The 22,115-nt window shown below is 28.5% G+C and overlaps 1 protein-coding gene across 2 annotated transcripts in view; it reads left to right on the forward strand.

Annotated features, from left to right (window-relative positions):
• LOC122518071 (14-3-3 protein zeta) overlaps positions 1 to 22,115 on the forward strand; it is a 56,568-nt gene that overhangs the window by 3,564 nt on the left and 30,889 nt on the right. The window contains exon 2 of one of the 2 annotated variants that reach the window (XM_043636750.1): positions 15,378 to 15,436. The exons of the other annotated variant lie outside the window; for it this stretch is intronic. The gene's annotated coding sequence lies outside the window, so the exon portion shown is untranslated. The remainder of the gene's footprint in view (positions 1 to 15,377; positions 15,437 to 22,115) is intronic. 2 annotated transcript variants of the gene reach the window in all.

The raw sequence follows: 22,115 nt of genomic DNA on the forward strand, positions 1-22,115 counted from the left end.
GAACAAGTAACTTTAAAAATATTTTAATTCACAATTTCAGAATGAAATTAACGATTTTATTTAGTTTAACGTTCTGATGAGATGAAGATTGCATTTTATTAAACAATTACGTACGGAAAAAAACCTAGTTACACGTCGTGTGTATGTATTTCTCTTGTAATTATAAAATTATTTTTACATGTTCTGTACGTCATTATTTTATTCAAACCCTTATAAAAAGAAAACAATAGTATTATTTAAAAATATTTGATCAGAGTATCGATATTTATTCTAATTACAAAATTTTGATTATTGATCGTGTTGAGGTCACCGGTGACCCACGCGGCAGTCAACGCGTTAAACCAAACATTTGTTTACTTTTACTTTTACGTTTCGTTTCTTTCCTGTTCTTCTATTGAAAATTAAATTTCTTCTATTATCGTTTTATCGTAGAAACACACACATACACACACACATAAAAGTGGAATAAGTATGAAAATTTAAGATATAATTTATTAGATCATTTTACTTTCGATGTTAAATGAACAAAAAGGGAGAGAAATTTGATGAATAACCGAATAGGTGGCAAAGTCTGATTTAAATTTCTCATTTGTATTTGCATTAGTAACACGCGTGTACGTGTGTGTGTATTTGTTTTACAAGTGTGGTAAAATTGGATGGTTGTGGGGGGGCGGGGTGATACAATATGGCGTTCAAACGAATGCAAAGTATAATGAGAGCTTTGATTATCTTTTATTATTTCTTTTTTTCTTTTTTTACTCGAGAGAGAGAGAGAAAGAGAGATAGAGATAACAGTTATTGCATTCAATTAATAAAATTAGAGATCTCGGGGGATAGAATTTGATTTGTTTAAAGAATTTGTACGTTTTGTTGTAAAGTATAGTAGTAGTAGTATGCTGTGAACGAAAGAGAAAAATATAATATATCGTTTTCTTCTCCGACGAACGGAATAATTGCACCACACACACACACACACACACACACACACACATATATACGACGAGATGATGATGACGACAACGAGGAATTCGTCGTTGTCGTATATAAACGTTGTTTTGTTACTCGCTCGTTAGCCAAATTTCAAATCCGGAAGTAAAACTCGCGTCTCGGCGAATTTTCTCGATGAAATTTCGTGAGAAATTTACTTACGGATAGAAAATTGCGCAAAATGTTGAAAATTACGCGGAGAATGTTTATTTATTTATTTATTTATTTATGAGATTTATGAGATTTAAATATATTAATAAAGAAATTTTACAAAAGAATAAAAGAAAAAAGATTAATTGTTGAAGTAAAATGTTGAAATAAAATGTTGAAATATAAATAATTGAAATAAAATGTTGAATAAATTGTTGAAATAATTGAAATAAAATGTTGAATAAATTGTTGAAATAAAAAATGTTGAAATAAAATGAGAGATGATGATAATGACACACACAAGCGTGTATGTGTGTGCGTGTGCGTGTGCGTGTGTGTAATATTTGAGTAAAAATATTGAAGTGTTTTTATTGGTTGAAAATTTGTTAGAATTGTATCTAAAATTATCTAGCACGCAATTTATAAACGTAGATATGATATTGAAAATTTCTCTTACCGTTGAAATAAGGAAAATTCTACATTTCTCTGTTTTAAACCCACGACATCATTGAATAAGATGTTTATTTTCGATATTTGATATGCGTATGCACGTTATATTTGTAAATGTCTTTTTGGAAAACAAAATGTAAGATGCTTGCGTAAATGGATGATTTTTTAACCCTTTTCTTCGATGTTATTCAAAGTTATTTATTTATTTTCGATATTCGATATGCGTATGCACGTTATATTTGTAGATGTCTTTTTGGAAAACAAAATGTGCGATGCTTGGCTAAATGGATGATTTTTTAACCCTTTTTTTTCGATGTTATTCAAAGTTATTTATTTATTTTCGATATTCGATATGCGTATGCACGTTATATTTGTAGATGTCTTTTTGGAAAACAAAATGTGCAATGCTTGCGTAAATGGATGATTTTTTAACCTTTTTTTTTCGATGTTATTCAAAGTTGTTTATTTATTTCGTAGAAAAAAAACAAAACGTATTTCGGATTCACCACTTTAATTGAATTAATTATTATGTTTTGCGTGGTTTTTTCATTTTTTTAATGGTTTCATGGGATTAAAAAAAGAAAAAAAGAAAAGCTTGGAAAATACGATTATTTGGATAATTAATTAAAAGAGAGAGGAGTAGGAGGAGGAGGGTTTATACAGTAAGACCTCTTTTTGTGCGGGCCTTTTTTATACGATTTTATTTTTGTGCGATTTGTTTTGTGCGATTTTATTTTTGTGCGATTTATTTTTATGCGGTATCTAAATCTCAGCAGCGTTGCTACCAGTTTTATGTTTTCTTTCAATGTACATATACATGGTGGACGAACTGATTACATGGTCTCCTTGACGACGATGTATCCGGACTTCGCGACGCTGTTCATCTGATTTAAACAATCTCCTAACAATTGTATACATATGTATTTCGCAAATAATTGATGTATTTTCTAAGTGCGACTTTTTTTATGCGGTCCCTATCCACCGCACAAAAAGAGGTTTTACTGTATATCGTACAAAGTTGTTTATAATATGTAAGTATTTATAAAATTACCGAATATTTTTTTGTACGATTTCTTTTATGCGGTCCCTATCCACCGCACAAAAAGAGGTTTTACTGTATTATGATGTTTGATAATTTTTATTAAATATTTTTCTTTTTTTTTTATTAAAAGAAAGTTAATATTTATATTTCAAATTATTTTGATTAGATTTACAGTCAAGAATTACATTTTAACTGTATAATTATAGTAATAGTAGTAGGTTAGTATAACAGAGAAAACAAATGATTCACCACTTTAATTGAATGAATTATTATGTTTCGCGTGGTTTTTTCATTTTTTTAATGGTTTCATGGGATTAGAAAAAGAAAAAAGGAAAAGTTTGAAAAATACGATTATTTGGATAATTAATTAAAAGAGAGAGGAGTAGGAGGAGGAGGGTTTATATTATGGTGTTTGATAATTTTTATTAAATATTTTTCTTTTTTTTTTTTTAAATGAAGTTAATATTTATATTTCAGATTATTTTGATTAGATTTACAGTCAAGAATTACATTTTAACTGTATAATTATAGTAATAGTAGTATGTTAGTATAACAGAGAAAACAAATGATTCACCACTTTAATTGAATTAATTATTATGTTTCGCGTGGTTTTTTCATTTTTTTAATGGTTTCATGGGATTAGAAAAAGAAAAAAGGAAAAGTTTGAAAAATACGATTATTTGGATAATTAATTAAAAGAGAGAGGAGTAGGAGGAGGAGGGTTTATATTATGGTGTTTGATAATTTTTATTAAATATTTTTCTTTTTTTTTTTTAAATGAAGTTAATATTTATATTTCAGATTATTTTGATTAGATTTACAGTCAAGAATTACATTTTAACTGTATAATTATAGTAATAGTAGTATGTTAGTATAACAGAGAAAACAAATGATTCACCACTTTAATTGAATTAATTATTATGTTTCGCGTGGTTTTTTCATTTTTTTAATGGTTTCATGGGATTAGAAAAAGAAAAAAGGAAAAGTTTGAAAAATACGATTATTTGGATAATTAATTAAAAGAGAGAGGATTAGGAGGAGGAGGGTTTATATTATGGTGTTTGATAATTTTTATTAAATATTTTTCTTTTTTTTTTAAATGAAAGTTAATATTTATATTTCAGATTACAGTCAAGAATTAAATTTTAACTGTATAATTATAGTAATAGCAGTAGTAGGTTAGTATAACAGAGAAAACAAATGAGCACGAATAAATAAATATCTTGTATATAATTAATGATATGAAAATTCGCAAACCTAGTAGCACGTAAATTCAATTTGTTAACAAACATTCAAATAAATATACACCGAAGTTCGATAAACACGTATGTAGCATTAATTACTGTATAACACGACTTAACATTTAACAGTGGAAAGCCAATAATTTCTAATTTTTCTTTACACGAACATCATTGTTATTGTTATTGTTGTTTCGAACATATTATTTGTTTTTACAATTCTAACTGAATAATTATTGCAATAATTAAATGCATTGTCCAAACGTAAAATTCGCTCATGAATTTTCCCCTAGAACATTTGAAACAACAAAATTATAGGGAAATTATGTTGGTTGGATTTTTTTTTTTTTTTTTTTTTTTAAATTCATACCAATCGAAGTTTAGAAACAATTTTGAATAGAGAAAATAAATGAACAAAATTATTTATCAAAAGTTTCGCCATTGAGATTATACGTCGTAACTCGTGTTCTCACATATATTATTATTATTATTATTATTATTATTATAGGTCATATTTATATACGCATATATTAACTGGTTTTAATGGGGGAGTTTGTTATTAATGTTTCACACAATCGTTTCGTCATAAGATTTATCGTTTCTACTACGAAACCGACACACATTTTAGTTTCCTTTCATTGAGTTTTAGTAGCCACGTTACAGATAAACGCGCCAGAATGATAAGAAAAATTACGTAATTTTTGCCATCTCTCTTTCTCTCTCTCTCTCTCTCTCTCTCCCATTGGTGGATCGTTAAAAAGCTAAAATTACGATTAAATTAACGTAGTTTAATCTCGGCTTATATAATTATTCGATACTTCATTTTGTTTACGTCTTTTATCGACACACAACGATTCTTACAGATTTTATACAAAAAGAAAAAAAAACAAATATTTTCTTTTTCTTATTCTGATATTACGGATTATTGTTATTTGATTAATTCGCTTAAGTAAATTTTTTTAATTTGTTAGCCAATAATAAAAACGACAACAACACTATTACAGAGTTAGGAGGAATATTAATCGTATTTTTTATCATTACAAAAATATTTCACATTATCTCGAACGAAAAAAATGATATTTTTATATAGAAATATATTTGATATAATTTTACATTGAAAAATATTCACAAATCGTATGTGTAATTTGTTTAAAAAGAATAACATTATATTTTCGGATATTTCTTCATTCTACTTTATTCATATGCGATTGAAAAGATATCATAGGATTACGTAGGTTGTACAAAAAATATGTTTGAGTGTAAAATAAAAATGGCGCCGGGTGTTCTTCTTTTTTTTTCCTATTTTTTTCTTTTTATGATACGAAATATAAAAAGAAGTAAGTGGTATACGATTCGAATTTTACGAGAAAGAGAGAAGAAAGGGGAGGGGGTAGGGGGAGGGGTGGGTATTGGTTATATTAGGTGAGTGTTTGTAGTTGTGTTGAATCGAGCAGTAGCAGCTAGTGTGTCATCCGGCTTGGAATAGCAACTGATGTCAAGCTCGGGATGCATGCATAGCTTGATCATCGTTCCTAACCTATACACAAATACACAAGACAAATACATATATGTCGATCAAGCAAGCAACCAAGCAACCAACCAACCAACGCACATGTCTCTCAACCTCGGCCTCTTATTCTCCAATCGCACGTGTTTGTTCGTGGCACGCGGGTCGCACGTTTCGAGTACATGAAAATCACGAATTTACATTTACTGTTTATGCGTGTAAGAGTATTGTTGGATTAGTAGACATCCATTCCATCTCGTACGATTAACAGATTTTTAAACAAAAATAGTAAAAAATTCATTTCGAACGCGATTACCAATTTTACGGATTCTTGTATTCAGTTATTCGACAGTTTTATAGTATCCTGTGTATAATTTTAAAGTAAGGTGCTTGTATATACACTTTTATGTATTATTCTATGTTCAATGTTTGATCTCGTGTGGTTTTATTGGAGTATAAAATTTAAGCTTATATATAAGTCATATAGGGAGGGTATACTTAAATTAACGGTTTAAAATACAAATGTTGTTACAGTGTCATGTGCATTTTATTCAGACGGACTTTAAATTCTGACGCAACTATGTTAATATGGAATTTTATTCCATTAATTTTTGTTCGTGTATGGCTCAAGACTTTTCAATTTTCAGTGATAGGCTCGAAACTTTTCAACTCTCAGTGATAGGCTCAAGACTTTTCAATTCTTATTGGTGATAACCTCTAAACTTATCAACCAATCGTCGCTTATCAGACTCAGAACTTTTTAACCCTCCTATTGGTAGACTCAAAACTTTGTAACCCTCCTATTGGTAGACACGAAACTTTTCAACCAATCGTCGTTTATTAGGCTCGGAACTTTTCAACCTTCAGTAGTAGTAGGCTCAAGACTTTTCAATTCTTATTGACGATAACCTCAAAACTTTTCAACCAATCGTCGCTTATCAGACTCAGAACTTTTTAACCCTCCTATTGGTAGACCCAAAACTTTGTAACCCTTCTATTGGTAGGCTCGGAACTTTTCAACCTTCAGTAATAGGCTCAAGATTTTTCAACCCTCAGTTGATAGCTTCATAAATTTTGCAACAATTAGGTAAAATTAAAAGAAGAAGAAGAAGAAGAAGAGAAAAAAAAGAATAAATCGGTTTTACAATCGTCTTAACTTTTCTCCTTGTAAGTCGAACATTGTTAGTAATGCTAAAGTAAATCGTAGTTTTGCAGTCATTGTCGTCATCATAATCATTATGATAGTCGTGAATGAAGCTATCGCGGTCGTTTGCTTGGCGACCGCACTGAATGACGATGGTAGTAGTTGCGTGTAGATGACAAAGAGAGAAACACAGAGAAATACAGAGAGAGAACATATATGAGTAGTAGAGCAACGAACAGTAGTCTCTCCAAGAGTGTGAGTGTGAGTGAGAGAGATAGAGAAAGAACCATGACTGCTGCATTAGGTAACACGAGGAATAGTACGTTTTATCTGTACAATAGTAAAATGACAACCTTGAACGTTTCGCTACGAGAATTACGCATATTATCATCCATTTGTACGTGTTGTGTGTACATGTGCGTGCGTGTGTACGTGCGTGTGCATAAGCAAGTGCGTCATGTATCATCCTATACATATATCTAGCAATCATTTACGATTGGCTGGATAATTATTGTCACTCGTTAAGATTCTCTCTCTTTCTCTTCATCGTTAATTGATCATTCAACATTTGCCCTTTAACGTTTGTTAATTAATTTTCGATTAATTGATAGTAACAATTATTAGGGTGAACCAGAACTTCGTGCTTTGTTTAATTAATATTTGTAAAAGTAAATTTTATAAAAAAAAAAAAAAAAAAAATTCATTACGCAGTTTCAAAGTAAAAAGTTTTGATACAATTAAACAAAGTACGAATTTGTTTCATTCTAACACCAGTGTTTTAATTCGTAAAATTATTACATACTTTTTCTCTTTCTTTCTTTCTTTCTTGTTTGGACAAAGTGAAGTGTTCAGAGAAAGACCACATTTTTTTCTTTTTTTTTTTTACGACGAGAGGTGTTTTCTAGTCGTTGAACTCTCGTTCTATGCAGTCTCTTGAATTTTTGTCAATCGAAGTGATCGATAATAATGTACAAAGCTTGTAATCTTATGAAGTGCACAGAATAAAAAAGAGAAAGAGAGAGAGGAGGGGGGAGATAGAAATAAAGATTTCAAATTTGTTTTATATTTTTTTCAAGGTTAACAATTCGACATTTTTCTATACCAAAAATACATTTTATATAAACCGTTAAATACTTTTTATTCTTTCTATCTGATCAAAATTAAAATTAGAAGAAATATTTAACCACGTTCGGGTGGGATGGGGAAGGGGTTGGAGAAAGGGGGGGGGCAACAGCGACACATGTTTTATACAAATCTTAAATGAAAATATAAAACAATATGGTAAATGTGGGTCACACGAAAATGACACAGGTGGCTCCTCGTTAAAAGAACAACACGCTATGATTGGGTTCACGAGTGACGCACACACACACAACACACATAATCAACGTGTTAATTATTTATTAATAAAATAAATATTTGATCACGCGTTTTACAGCGAGAGTACATTATCTTTCTCTTTTAACTTTCTTTTTATTTTTCATTCTATCTTTTTGATTAATTTAAAAAAAATAAAAAGAAATTAACTTAGCTGTAGATTTTCTCAGCAATTGTTGTGTTTAACAATATGAATAGAAATAAAAAAGAAGAAGAAAAAATATTAGAGACATGTCGTGAAAAAATTGTATTTTTTGAGCTAGCTAGAAATAATTAGTTCCTTCCAAAGTTAGAGGGAAACAAAAAACAACTCGTGCTCTCTCAAGCCCCCCATCCCAACCGCCACCCCACCCCTCGTATAAATACGAGCGTTAATTGGGGTATTTTTTCTTTAAATTCTTTTTTCTTTTTCTTTTTTTTTCGTGCAGTATATCAAAAAGAAAAGAAAAGCCAGCGATTTAAACCCTGACCCCTTTTTTTTTGTGTTCTTTACACTAGGGAGAACCTTCGTTTACGCGACAAAAGCCCTTGTGCAGTAAAGTGGTGAGGAGAAGGGGTAAAGGAGGGAAGGGAGGGGACCATACACGTTCGCAGAATCCACCTGTAGCTCAGACCACCGAATCGTAAAAGGGGTCTCGAGTTACCAACACACACCTATCATTGTCAACTTGTTCTTGTTCTTTTTCCTCCTCCTATTCCTTCTCCTCCTCACAATTAAGAAATTTTTTATCATTCTCATATCTCGAACAAACATTTCCTCGCCAATTTACCAATGGAACAATAGAAAATGATCGTTTCTAATTATTTCATTTCTGAACCGTGTTAATCGTACGCTTTATTGCGACGAGCGCTTATAAGCGCCCGATGCAAAATATTCATCTTAAACGTACTAACATTTTTATACAAAATATTGAACTTCGATTCGTGAAATAAATAAAATGATATAAAATTCTATTAGAGTTAATTAAAAGTGTTCGTACGTTTTTAAATTAATATTTCTAAAATAAATTTTCTAAAAACAATCCGTTATGCAGTTTTTTATAGTAGAATAAACTCACAAACTTTTGTTTCACCATAATACATGTATTGAATTTTCTTTCTTTTTTTATCGTTTCTATTTATTTCATTTCTATCGTGTTAATCGTACGCTTTATTGCGATGAGCGCTTATAAGCGCCCGATGCAAAATATTCATCTTAAACGTACTAACATTTTTATACAAAATATTGAACTGAGATTCGTGAAATAAATAAAATGTTATAAAATTCTATTAGAGTTAATTAAAAGTTCGTGCGTTTTTAAATGAATATTTCTAAAATAAATTTTCTATAAACAATCCGTTATGCAGTTTTTTATAGTAGAATAAACTCATAAACTTTTGTTTCATCATAATACATTTATTAGAAGTTCTTCCTTTCTTTTATTGTTTCTAATTATTTCATTTCTACAGTGATAATCGTACGCTTTATTGCAACGAGCGCTTATAAGCGCCCGATCCGAAATATTCGTCTCTATAACGAGCTAACATTTTTATACAAAATATTGAACTGAGATTAGTGAAATTAATAAAATTTTATATCATTTTATTTGAGTTAACTAAAAGTTTGTGCGTTTTTAAATGAATATTTGTAAAATAAATTTTCTAAAAACAATCCGTTATGCAGTTTATAATACAATAAACTCACGAACTTTTGTTTCATTATAATACATGTATTAGATTTCCTTTTTTTATCGTTTCTAATTATTTCATTTCTATCGTGTTAATCGTATATTTTATTGCGACGAGCGCTTATAAGCGCCCTATCCGAAATATTCGTCTCTATGACGAACTAACATTTTTATATAAAATATTGAACTTCGATTCGTGAAATAAATAAAATAATATAAAATTCTATCTCTATTGGATTTTCTTTTTTCTTTTTTATTTTTGTTTTATATTTTTACGGGGGTATTTTTTTTCGATATGAATAATTGAAGACCCCCAACGTATTCCATTCACACTTCATATTTTTCCATGCTCTGTTTCTTGCAGAAAGCATGTACAAATTTTCTACATCGTATATCTATGAAATAGAAATGAGCTTGGTTCTACGTTGATTGGGTATATGTGTACTGCTCCATGTATGCGTATATATACAAGGTGTCGCAAAAATCTACAGTAGTTTTTAGAAATATAAAAAGTGTGTGCGAACACGAAATCAGTGAGTTTATTTTTAAACTTGGTAGTATCATTACAAATAGTTACACGATTTAGGTTTTCGAATATTCACCTCTTTTATTTTCTAATTTTTAAATGAGAATTTATTTTGAATATTTTTAAACAAGTAACAATCGGCCACACACTTATTTTTGCATTAGTGGCAAAGATTTTAAGATCAAATCTAAAACAATGTAAATAGGGTTGGTCACGGATGCTCTACATGGGGAACCGGGGGGGGCCTTATTGATAAAACAAAACAAAAAAATAAAAATATTAATAACAGTTATTACAGGCCTTGTTGTTAACAAGCAAAAGAAGATAAAAAAGAAAAACATGTAAATGGCACGTAATTTATTTATAACAATTTAGTTAACGTCACCGTTCTTATTGGTTTAAACGTTAGAAATTTATTTTGAGACACCCTGTATGTATAATGCGTCGATAGGAAGAGGATAAACGCGGACTACGTCACTGCATTGCCGTTTTCTTTTGGTAGAAGTGTGGTTATGGTAATAGATAAAAGTTCTGTGTTACACAGGAATGCACTGGTGTCACAGATAACGCGTTAAACACAACTAAAGTAATACATATGACTTTATTGGTTTATAATAAAAAAAAAAAAAAAAAAAGATAATACTACTCAGATGAAAATGTTTTGCTGTTTAAAAATAGATTTGGTTGTAGGTATGTGTGTGTATATGTGTTTGTCTCCGTGTAAGAAAAAAAAATTTAGTTAGATTTGGTTCAGTTAATTTAGGTCAAGTTAGATCAGAAAAGTTTTTCTTTTTATTTTTTTTTTATACATACACACAGACACACGCAGACACTCGTATAGAAACGATGATAAAATAATTTCTTATTGAACTAAAATTAATAATCTTGGATTATTATGTATATATATATATATATATATATATATATAATATATATATATAAAATTTACTTAACGATTTGGTTCAATAAATTTAGGTCAAGTCAATCAAGAAAAGTTTTTCACGCAGGAACACATGGAAACAACGATGCCGATGAGGAAAATCATTCGCTATGATCTTGATTATACGCGTGCGTGTGTTGTTGGTTGTTTTATGTTTGCATGTGTTTCTGTACAATCGTCTGCGTGTGCGTGTAAAATTTAGTTTAGATTTGATTCGATAAATTTAGGTCAAGTCAATCAAGGAAAGTTCACGAAAAATCTAACAAATGTATATTACATTTCCATCCTATAAAGTAATATTAATTAAAACAATTTTAATATTACAATGATAATTTCATAAATTAGCGAAATGAAATTGTAACACTTTAAAAAAAAAAAAACAAAAGAACTATTGATAAAATGATTCATATTATTTTTGATTCGATTTAAAATTCACGATGATAACTGTAACAATCTCCCCCTCTTTCCTCCCACACATTTTGTCTTAATTAAAAGTTTAAATTTCAAATAAAATAATAAAAAATACACCAGCTCGTGTGTTACGTTTTGTGAATCACCCTGTATGCGTATTTACGTGGTATACTTACAAACACACGAGTACATATTTACACGTACATTTACACAACCGCACGCAACAAATACACACACATACATAAAATGTACATGTAATTATCGATTTATTGCGTTTTGCGTTGCCACCGAGATCGCATATTTCTCTTCCAGTAGAAGTAGGATGCTTGCTTGCTATTTTTTCATCCACATATCAAGTTTATTGGAAAACTATGACTTACGCCACTATTACTTGTCCTCCCCGCCATATTGGCTAACTTATCAATTGCGTTTGGTGAAACGCAAAAACCTGATAAACACATTGCGTGTTTGTATGGAATTCGTTAAAAATTACGCGTAAAATGAGCAAAACGATGGGTGGGTTATAGAGTAAGGTCAGTGTCATAATGATTATTCCTTACTTCGAACAAGGCCGATCATCAGCAGCAAAATCGACCAACTTCACTAACATTTACTATTACCAACATATTTCAACATTTTTCTTTTCGTTAATTCGCATTGAAAGATAGCATTGACTTAAATCGAATTTAATTTGTCATCTGCATTCTTCTAAATAAAATAAAAAGAAATTAACGTAAAGAATTATTATATAATGACAAGGAAATTAGGTTATGTTGAAAATTGTTTTTGAAACATTCATCAAATTACTAATAATATAATCGATCAAACGTTTACACAAAATGATCACTTTTTTTTATGAATTAAGGGGTTATACGCAGTTAAAATTTTAAAAAAATCGATTTTTTTTTTTTTTTCATTTTCGGAATGTACATATATTTAAGTATATTCTCTGAAAATTTCAAATCGATCCGACAAATATTCTTCACTTCATGTAAGCTGCAAACTAAAATTTTTAACTGTGTGTAAACGTCTCTTTGAAACTTTAAACGCGTTTTTCTCAAAACGCCGGTATTTTCAAAGCCGGTGACCTCGATTTTTCAAAAACGGCTTAACCGATCGGTTTCAAATTTTTACACAATCTTCTTCGATATATTCCTCAGGTATTAAGTATAAGGAATAATTTTTAAAAAATTTATTATTATTTTTTTGTAACAATTTAGAGCGAAAATTTTAGTCAAAAACAACTTTTTTTCAAATAGACGCTATTTTGTCAAAAATCAAAATTTTTATTATTCCTTGGTTTTAATACCTGCATTAATCTATCCTTTAAAAGAATCCACCATATTTTTTAATTTCAATAATCCAAACCGCCAATATGAAGATCACCGCCAAACGTCTTTTTTTAGAGGACGTTCAGGAAATCATCTACAGAAGCGGTGCAGATTAATATTTTTACATAATCGACGCGCTATTGTATTCTCAAAAGTTTGCTCTATTTAAATTATAATCACTTTTGTTTGAGAAATAAAAACTGTTTCTATAAAAAATTCATGAAAATACGTCTTTTCCGAGTCTCGCAACTGCGTATATAACCCCTTAAATAAAAAACTTGCTAAATAATTAAACAATAAATAACGTAATGAATATTTAATAAGATTCGAATAAAAACCTTTTACGAAGAACCAATATGGCGTCCATATATCGTGTTCCATCCAATATGGCGGACATTCTGATTACTTTCCCCGTTGTCGTTTTTTTCCTTTCTTTTAAATATAAAAAAAACTCTTCTATACTTAATTAATTTTTATTGATTTACAAAATATTTTGTTCGAAACGGTGTCGTCGTCGTACGATTAAATATTATTATTTTACCCCTACACATTTATATATAGAATTTTTAATGATAAATATCAAAAAAGATAACCTATAAGACGTTGAACATATACGAAAAAAAGAAGTATTTTTTTGAGAGACTAGATTTAAAATAAACCTGGAACCATTCTACGTGTCGGCATACGCAGACCGCGAGCTAATATTGATCTACTAGTTACCAACCTAATGTGCAATACTATACACTCTTCTTGCAGTCGCGAACTACGAGGATGTGTTTGTGTATGTCATATGCATGTGCATGTGTATGTATGTGAACTGTGTTATATTTGTATTATTATTTATAAAGGAAAATTCTCTCACTCAAATCCTCTCTCTCTCTCTCTCTCTCTCCCCCTTTCTTTCCTTCTATAAATTTATATTAATATTTCGTTTATATATGGAAAAGCGAGATAACATCGACATATCGTAGCTCGTTAATTTCCTGTTATATATATATTTGTTTTTATTTTTCTCTTCTTTTGTATTAATTTCCTAGTATAACGTTTGATGAATTAATTAACGTTTGATGTATATAAAACGACGAAATAACGAGATTTGATTTACTCATCGTGATTGAAATGCATTCCTATAATAAATTGTATATTTTTGTTGTTGTTGTTGTTTTCTTTTTTTTTTTTTTTTTTTTTTTTTTAAACATTTACGTCGTCCGATATCATTTTTGGAAGACTTTTAATTAACGTTAATAGGAACGTGTATAATTTATCCTGCGTGTATGTTATCATAGATATGAAATATTATACTACTACATCATTCGTTAAAATTCGTTTAAATTAGAAATTTATGTTTCTCATTATTATTTCACGTTTTGTTACGTTTATAATTATCTCGGCGTTTTATTTCTTCATTTTTTTCTCCTTCTTTTTTTAAATATATATTTTGTCTATATATACACGGGGAGATGGGACAAATAATAATCATCATCATGCTATTCCATTTAAAGAAGTGATAATATCTTGAATATATACATTGTTAAAGCAGACATTGTATAATCATGGTTATTTATGCCAGGCACGTATTTTATATATATGTGTGTATGTATGTGTTTGTTGCTACTATTTACTTTTCCAAACAAAATAATCCTGACAGTTTTGTAAATGTTTTTCCAACACAACTTATAGTCAATTACAAACACGTTTTTCCGATCAATATTTTATTCGAAGTAAGATCGTTTGTTATCTCACTAGCATATTAATCTATAAATTATAAATCAAATCGTTTTTATTTCATAAAAAGAATATCACATTAAGAAAAGGAATACATTTAATGATACAATTAAATTGTAGATAATAGTTTTAAGGTTATGTGACAGTGATATTAAAAATGAATAATTATTATTCTTTCGTCGAGATCTTATAATTGAATAATTTTATATACAATTATGATATTAGAATGTTATATAATTTCTTTTAAAAAAAAGAAAAAATAAATACAAAAAAGAAAACTAATTCATCTTTTAAATGTAATCTGATAATTTTTGATATATATATATATATTGAATACTACAATATTATTATATAATTCTTCTATAAGAATAAAAATTGTATATACACGTTTACATAGAAAATCAATATGACAAATAATCGAGAATGACGTAACTAACTAATTTATTATTTGAAATAAAAATAAATACGTATCTCGCGTTACATAAGATATCTATGTGTAACAACCTCTTACGTGTTCTAATTATTGACAAAATTAAACCCACCGTTGTGTCTACATGGTGTATTTTACTAAACGTCATGGTGGTGGTGGTGGTTAGAGAGAAAATGGATTGTCTTAATAAAATATAGTTATAAAAGAAAAACTAAACAAAATATATTTAATACTCGTTAAGATTAACAATAATTTATTATCTAATACATTATTTAATTAAATGAAAAATAATTATTCAATAAATGATCAAGTAGCTCTCTCTCTCTCTCTCTCTCTCTCTCTGCATTATCGACTGATTCCCCCCACTACCACGGTGCTAGAATTGATAATTGAAAAATTCAAATAAAAATCAAATCAAATATATTTATCGTTTCTTTTGTATTATTTTACAGGTGAGTCTATCGTCGACGTTGACATCCTCAAAGAAGACACCGAATTACTACGGAAATTGGTTCGTAAAACCTTTCTTTTATCGATTTCCATTATATTACGCTTGCCGCTTACATCTTCCCCCACTCCTTTTCTACGCTTCCCCCACTCCTATTGTACGCTTCTCCCACTCCTAGTCTACGCTTCCCCCACTCCTATTTTCCTGTCGTCTCCGTGTTTTCTTCTTCTCTTCTTTTCTCTATCGAATGTCGCCTCTCGCACACACAATACACACACACACGCACACAAATCATACACATCTACACACTATATATGTATATGATAAATAAAGAGAGAGAGAGAGAGAGAGAGAAGCTATAATACACAAGCACAGGAAGGAAAAGCTTTTCCAACGAAAGCTGCTTTGTGTCTGCGTTCATCGTAGCGAAAGAAAACTCGTTTCCCAAGCGAGACAAGAGTCTCGGAAACTTTAAAGAGAGAAAGAGAGAGAGAGAGAGAAGAGAAAGGGAGGGGGGAAGAGAGATTTTACGTTCCAAGGAAAAAGTTGTATTCGAAAAGTAACGCGAATGTGAACAAATTTGACTACGAACAATTTATTGTACAAGTTTGAAGATTGTAATTTAATTAATCAATTTTTTTTCTTATTTATCTTTTATTATATTATATTTTATATATTTTTTTTCTTCTTTTTTTTCTTTTTCTACGTTCGTGAGATTTGTCCTTTTGAGCTTGTAAAAAATTTATCTCAAAGATTATTCGTGATTTAATTCGTTATCCGTGGAAAGAGAGATTGTGGTATCTATTAAAAAAAAAAAAAAAAAAAAAAGATATGAATATTGGAAAAAAGTAATTGTAACTTTCTCTCTCTTTTTTTTTTTTTCTTTTTCTTTATAAATCACCACTCTTCGATAAATCCTGTATTTTATTCGATCGTTTAAATATTGTAAAAATTATGACGTTCGAGAGAGGAAACTTCCCTTTTTTATTATTTTTCTTTGTTTCTTTCTTTTAGTTATCAAAAATTGTTCAGAAAAGTTTTATTACAATGTGTTGGTTTCTATCGAATACACACACACGAATATAGATTACTTTAACGATTTTTCTTCTCTATCTATCTCTCTCTCTCATACACATACCACATACACATACACATACATACACACAATACACATTCTTGCGATTTTCTTTGGCTGAGTTCACTCGATTTTTCTTCATTCAGTTGAATTATTGCCATGATTCTATACATATTCTACATCTTCCATGATTCCCCATTCGCAATGATGATCGGGGGGCTAGGAGGAGGAATGAGAGGGGGAGAGGTGGGGGTAAATTTTCAATACCGTTAATCGTTCCCGAACGATCTCACTACGTTTAAATATTTTATACAATGAGAACTGTCGTTATTGTATCGCAAAAATTTCAAGTTTTCTACCACAAGAGATGAAGAGAAAGAAATAAAAAGAGAGAGAGAGAGAGAGAGATATGAAATAGGAAAATATTGGAAAAATAGAAATATAATATGCCCCATTAAAACTTTTTCATTTCATTTTTATAATACACGAATCATCTGCTCGTCATCCGTAAAAGAATAATAATAAAAAAAAAAGAAACATTTCATAATTATCAGTAAGGAAACTAGGAAGAATGAATTATTACTATTAACGACATTTTTATTATTATTATTATTATTATTATTATTATTATTATATTAAAATGTCATTATTGTATTGACATATAAACTTTAGATAAAACAAATGTTCGGTTTAATTGACTATTTCATATATATATATATTCAATATTTATACGTTTATATATATCTATATATATATATATACCACGAATATGCATTGAGAAGTATATTAATCAACGTTATTAATTATTCATGGAAAATAGACATTCATTTTTGATAGGTCAAATGTTAGAGAATTGAATTACAATATCATTATTATCATATATATATATTCTGACATTATTATTTCACATTAATGTAGTATTCAAACGATATGTAATTTCATTTAGAAAATGTATAAAGAAAGTAAAGTAAAAAGAAAAGAAAGAAAGATAAAAATGAACACAAAAGAAAAAGCACTCGAAGGTAACACATTTCCTCCGATAATTTGTTTCATTTATTAATTATTGAATTTATAATACGTAGAGGAATTAAAAAAAAAAAAATATTCACATATATATTACTGGATCTTTATTAATTAATTGAGCCGTTTATTTTGAAAGTGGCCTAACTCCATATAACCTTAAATTGAGATATTTAAAGGTTTGCGTTTCAATGCAATTAAAAATATACGTAAAGAATAACAATGAGTTATGTTGCTTAAGTGTATCTAAAGGTGTTCAATTTACAGTTCCTATTAAAATAATGGTAATTATTAAGTGAATAATATGCGTTTTCTTAGCAAGAATGGAGTTAGGCCACTTTCAAAATTAACAACCAGATTCGTTATAAAATTTGAAGGAGCCGAAGTCCATTCAACATAATTTAAGATGCTTCAAATTGCGAAGAAACAATACTTATTTTATTTTACATATCTTTATAACACTTTAAAAACATAAATTATGCGATTCAAAATATTTTTTACAAACATAAATTACAAAACAATTTTCTACTCATCTACATTTTGCGTATGTGAAAGGGATTTAAAGAAATCATGATGTTCCGGTGGTATATATCGTAATAAGTCAATTATGTCCTTGAATTTTGCGGTTGTAATTTGTCTTATATTTTTATACAGTGGTGTCAATACAATATTTTCGAACTTTCTTGGTCTACCCCGACGTGGTATTAAATTCAGGACTTTCAAATTTTCGTTCTCATTCATTGATGTCTTATAGAAAATCTTATTCATTTTTGACAAAACGCATCCAACATATTTTTAACCAGTTTATTGGTTCTCCGTTAGAATTCTTGACCCTTTTAAAAATTGCGTCTTCTAATAATTTTGTTGATACAAAATCTTCTCGTCTCATTTCATGTACAATAAAGTTATTACCTTTCCGACACTTTTTGATAATATTGTAATACTCTCGGGGGACAAACAGTAAATTATTTTTTTTTAATGCCATTTCTACCACACCAAAATCTCTACTCCTAATGGAGTTAGGCCACTTTCAAAATAAACGGTTCAGTGAATCAACTAACTCTGAAAACTTATGTGTCCAGAATGACCGTATTTACTCGGAATATAAAAAATCTTAAATGCTTTATTGATAGATAATTTGAAGCTGTACATGTTACCGTGGGTAACTCGAAATAATTGACAAATGGAGTTAGGCCACTTTCAAAATAAACGGCTCAATTATTTTAATAATAATTATTAATAAATTAAATATATTATTAATAAATTATTTATAAATAACAAAAAACAAACATTGCAATATTTAATAAATATATAGATGAAAATTTAAAAGGTTAAAAGAAAAGAAAAATGATAAAGATAATCGTCCCTAGGGTATTTATAGGGTTTTATATAAATATATAAATTAAATATATTGTTAATAAATTATTTATAAATAATAAAACAAACATTGCAATATTTAATAAATATAGAGATGAAAATTTGAAAAGGTAAAAGAAAAAAAAATGATAAAGATAATCGTCCCTAGGGTATTTATAGGGTTTTATATAAATATATAAATTAAATATTATATATTATTAATAAATTATTTATAAATAACATAAAACAAACATTGCAATATTTAATAAATATAGAGATGAAAATTTAAAAGGTAAAAGGAAAAAAAATGATAAAGATAATCGTCCCTAGGGTATTTATAGGGTTTTATATAAATATATAAATATAAATTAAATATATTATTAATAAATTATTTATAAATAACAAAAAACAAACATTGCAATATTTAATAAATATATAGATGAAAATTTAAAGGTTAAAAGAAAAGAAAAATGATAAAGATATCGTCCCTAGGGTATTTATAGGGTTTTATAAATATCTAAATTAAATATTATTAATAATTATTTATAAATAACAAAAAACAAACATTGCATATTTATAAATATATAGATGAAAATTTAAAAGGTTAAAAGAAAAGAAAAATGATAAAGATAATCGTCCCTAGGGTATTTATAGGGTTTTATATAAATATATAATTAATATATTGTTAATAAATTATTTATAAAATAAAACAAACATTGCAATATTTAATAAATATAGAGATGAAAATTTGAAAAGGTAAAAGAAAAAAAAATGATAAAGATAATCGTCCCTAGGATATTTATAGGGTTTTATATAAATATATAAATTAAATATATATATTATTAATAAATTATTTATAAATAACAAAAAACAAACATTGCAATATTTAATAAATATATAGATGAAAATTTAAAAGGTAAAAGAAAAAAAAATGATAAAGATAATCGACCCTAGGGTATTTATAGGGTTTTATATAAATATATAAATTAAATATATTGTTAATAAATTATTTATAAATAATAAAACAAACATTGCAATATTTAATAAATATAGAGATGAAAATTTAAAAGGGAACAAAAATGATAAAGATAATCGTTCCTAGGGTATTTATAGGGTTTTTTTTTTCTTCTTTTTATCAACGTGTGTGACGTAAGTATCAAAAGTCGATGTTGCGGTCTCTGGAGAGTAGGTCGCCGATTTTCTCTTTCCGCAGTAGAGGAGTAGTGGTAGTAGGGTGTTCTTACGTAGGGATGGAGATAAGGTATTCTCATACCCTCATATTCTCTCTTTCTCTGTCTCTTTTTCTCTCTCTCTCTCTGTCTCTTTCTCTCTTTCATGAGACTTTAAGAATACAACGAGAATGAAGAAAAAGATGAATGAAAGATGATAATGATGATGAAAAAGAAGAAAAAGGGTTTGCTACTAGTAGTCACAGTAATAAAAAGAAGAAAAAAAAAAAGAAAAGGAAAGGGAAAATTAGTTGAAAGAACCCTAAAACACAAACTTGTTTTTTACCTTACGTTTCTTCATAAAAAAGAAAAAACAAACGAACAAAAAAAAACCCCTTATCAATTATGCGCTACCAGTTAGAAAAAAGAAAAAATTCGACGTAGTTCATTTTTGTTTCGAATTTAAGGGGAAAAAAGAAAAAAAAAAAACCAGGGAATTTTATATTTTTCTAATCAAAATTGTAAGTTTCCCCCCCCTTACACACACGAAGAGAAATAATACGTGAAAAAGGGTATCAGAGAATAAATTCAAGAGTGAATTCTTGAAATACTTTAAAAAAGGAGAAAAGGATTAGAAGGATTAGAAGGATTTTGAAATTCTTAGCCGCAAATGGTTGGCGGAGAGGGGGGAGGGAGGAGGGAGGGACCATATTTGGGGAGGTGGTTTAATCTTTAGACGTGTTGGGTTCTTGAAGTTTTTTAGTCACGTTCTTCAATAGTTTCAGACACTTTTTTTTGTCTCTTTTATTTTTTCTTTTTTAGAAACCGCACATCGATATTCCGATGCAGGTGACGACGAGGAACAACGACACCTTTTCTTTTTTCTTTTTTATGGTTAGGAAAAACATCTGTTCTCTGACTAACTTATTCTTCTTTTTTTTTTTCATCACGCGTTATTTAATTAATAATTTGTGTTTAAAGAATGGTTTTATTTTAGTTCGCTATATTTAAGGATATTATTTACAAATAAACAATAACGTATATTAAATATTAATCCTTAACGTGGTAGAAAAGTATTTTAAATTTACTTTTCACCAGATTCAAACTTTTTCATACGAATAGAAACACGGTGTAATTAATATTTTTATACAATTATAATAAAAAGAAAATATTTATTAATATATAATATGTACTGATAATTTATTAATATATATATATATATATATATATTAATTTAAGGAATAGAATAATAATAATAATAATAATAATAATAATAATAATAATCCAGTAAGTGTAAAAGTGTCATGCCGTTTATATGGCAACATTAGTTGTGTCTATTAAGAGTTAAGAATATTTTATTACAGATATATAAATAAACAAAAACGTATTATTTTAAATGAATAATTATAAATGATCGAAAAATTGTATCTCGGAAATATCAAAATTGGTAGATCCGTTTTTTTTGTGTGAGAGGAGGAGGACATTTCGGACATTGCTCACAATGGCGAAACCGATAGAAAATGGTGGACAAGGGTTGGGTCGCGAATGCAGGGGCTGCGCGCGCATCCGCAGATCAATATTTCATTTTCAGACTTACCAACCTCTCTCGTGTTTCAGCCCGTCTCTTTTCTTTCTCCCTCTCTCCCTCTCCCTTTCTCTCTCTTTCTCTCTTTCTCTTTCTTTCTCTTTTTACTCTCTTAGAAAAGTTATGTATATATATATATACCATAAGAGTAATAATTAATTATTTTTCTTCTTATTATTTTTAAATTTCCCGCTTCTACCCCACTCTAATAATCATTTTTTCTTCTCCTACTTCTTCTTCTTCTTCTTCTTTATTTTTATTTCATTTCTCTTTTATTTTAACGTAACGTATATTATTTATTCGCTTAAACGCGGGGTTTTTTTATTAGACTAATATTTATTATTTCTCCTATAAGTGGTATTTATTGTTTTTCTTTTACTTTTTTTCCGTTGAAAAAAAGTATATATTTAAATATATTAGACGAAATCTAATATGGCCGCGACAAAATGGCGGACAGATATTAGCGAGCTCGATAATAATATTTAATCAATCGAAATGGGGATACGAGATTTAAGATATAATTAATTGGATAATATT

Source organism: Polistes fuscatus, unplaced genomic scaffold (assembly GCF_010416935.1).
Source record: "Polistes fuscatus isolate 324 unplaced genomic scaffold, CU_Pfus_HIC Scaffold23, whole genome shotgun sequence".
Lineage (NCBI taxonomy): Eukaryota > Metazoa > Arthropoda > Insecta > Hymenoptera > Vespidae > Polistes > Polistes fuscatus.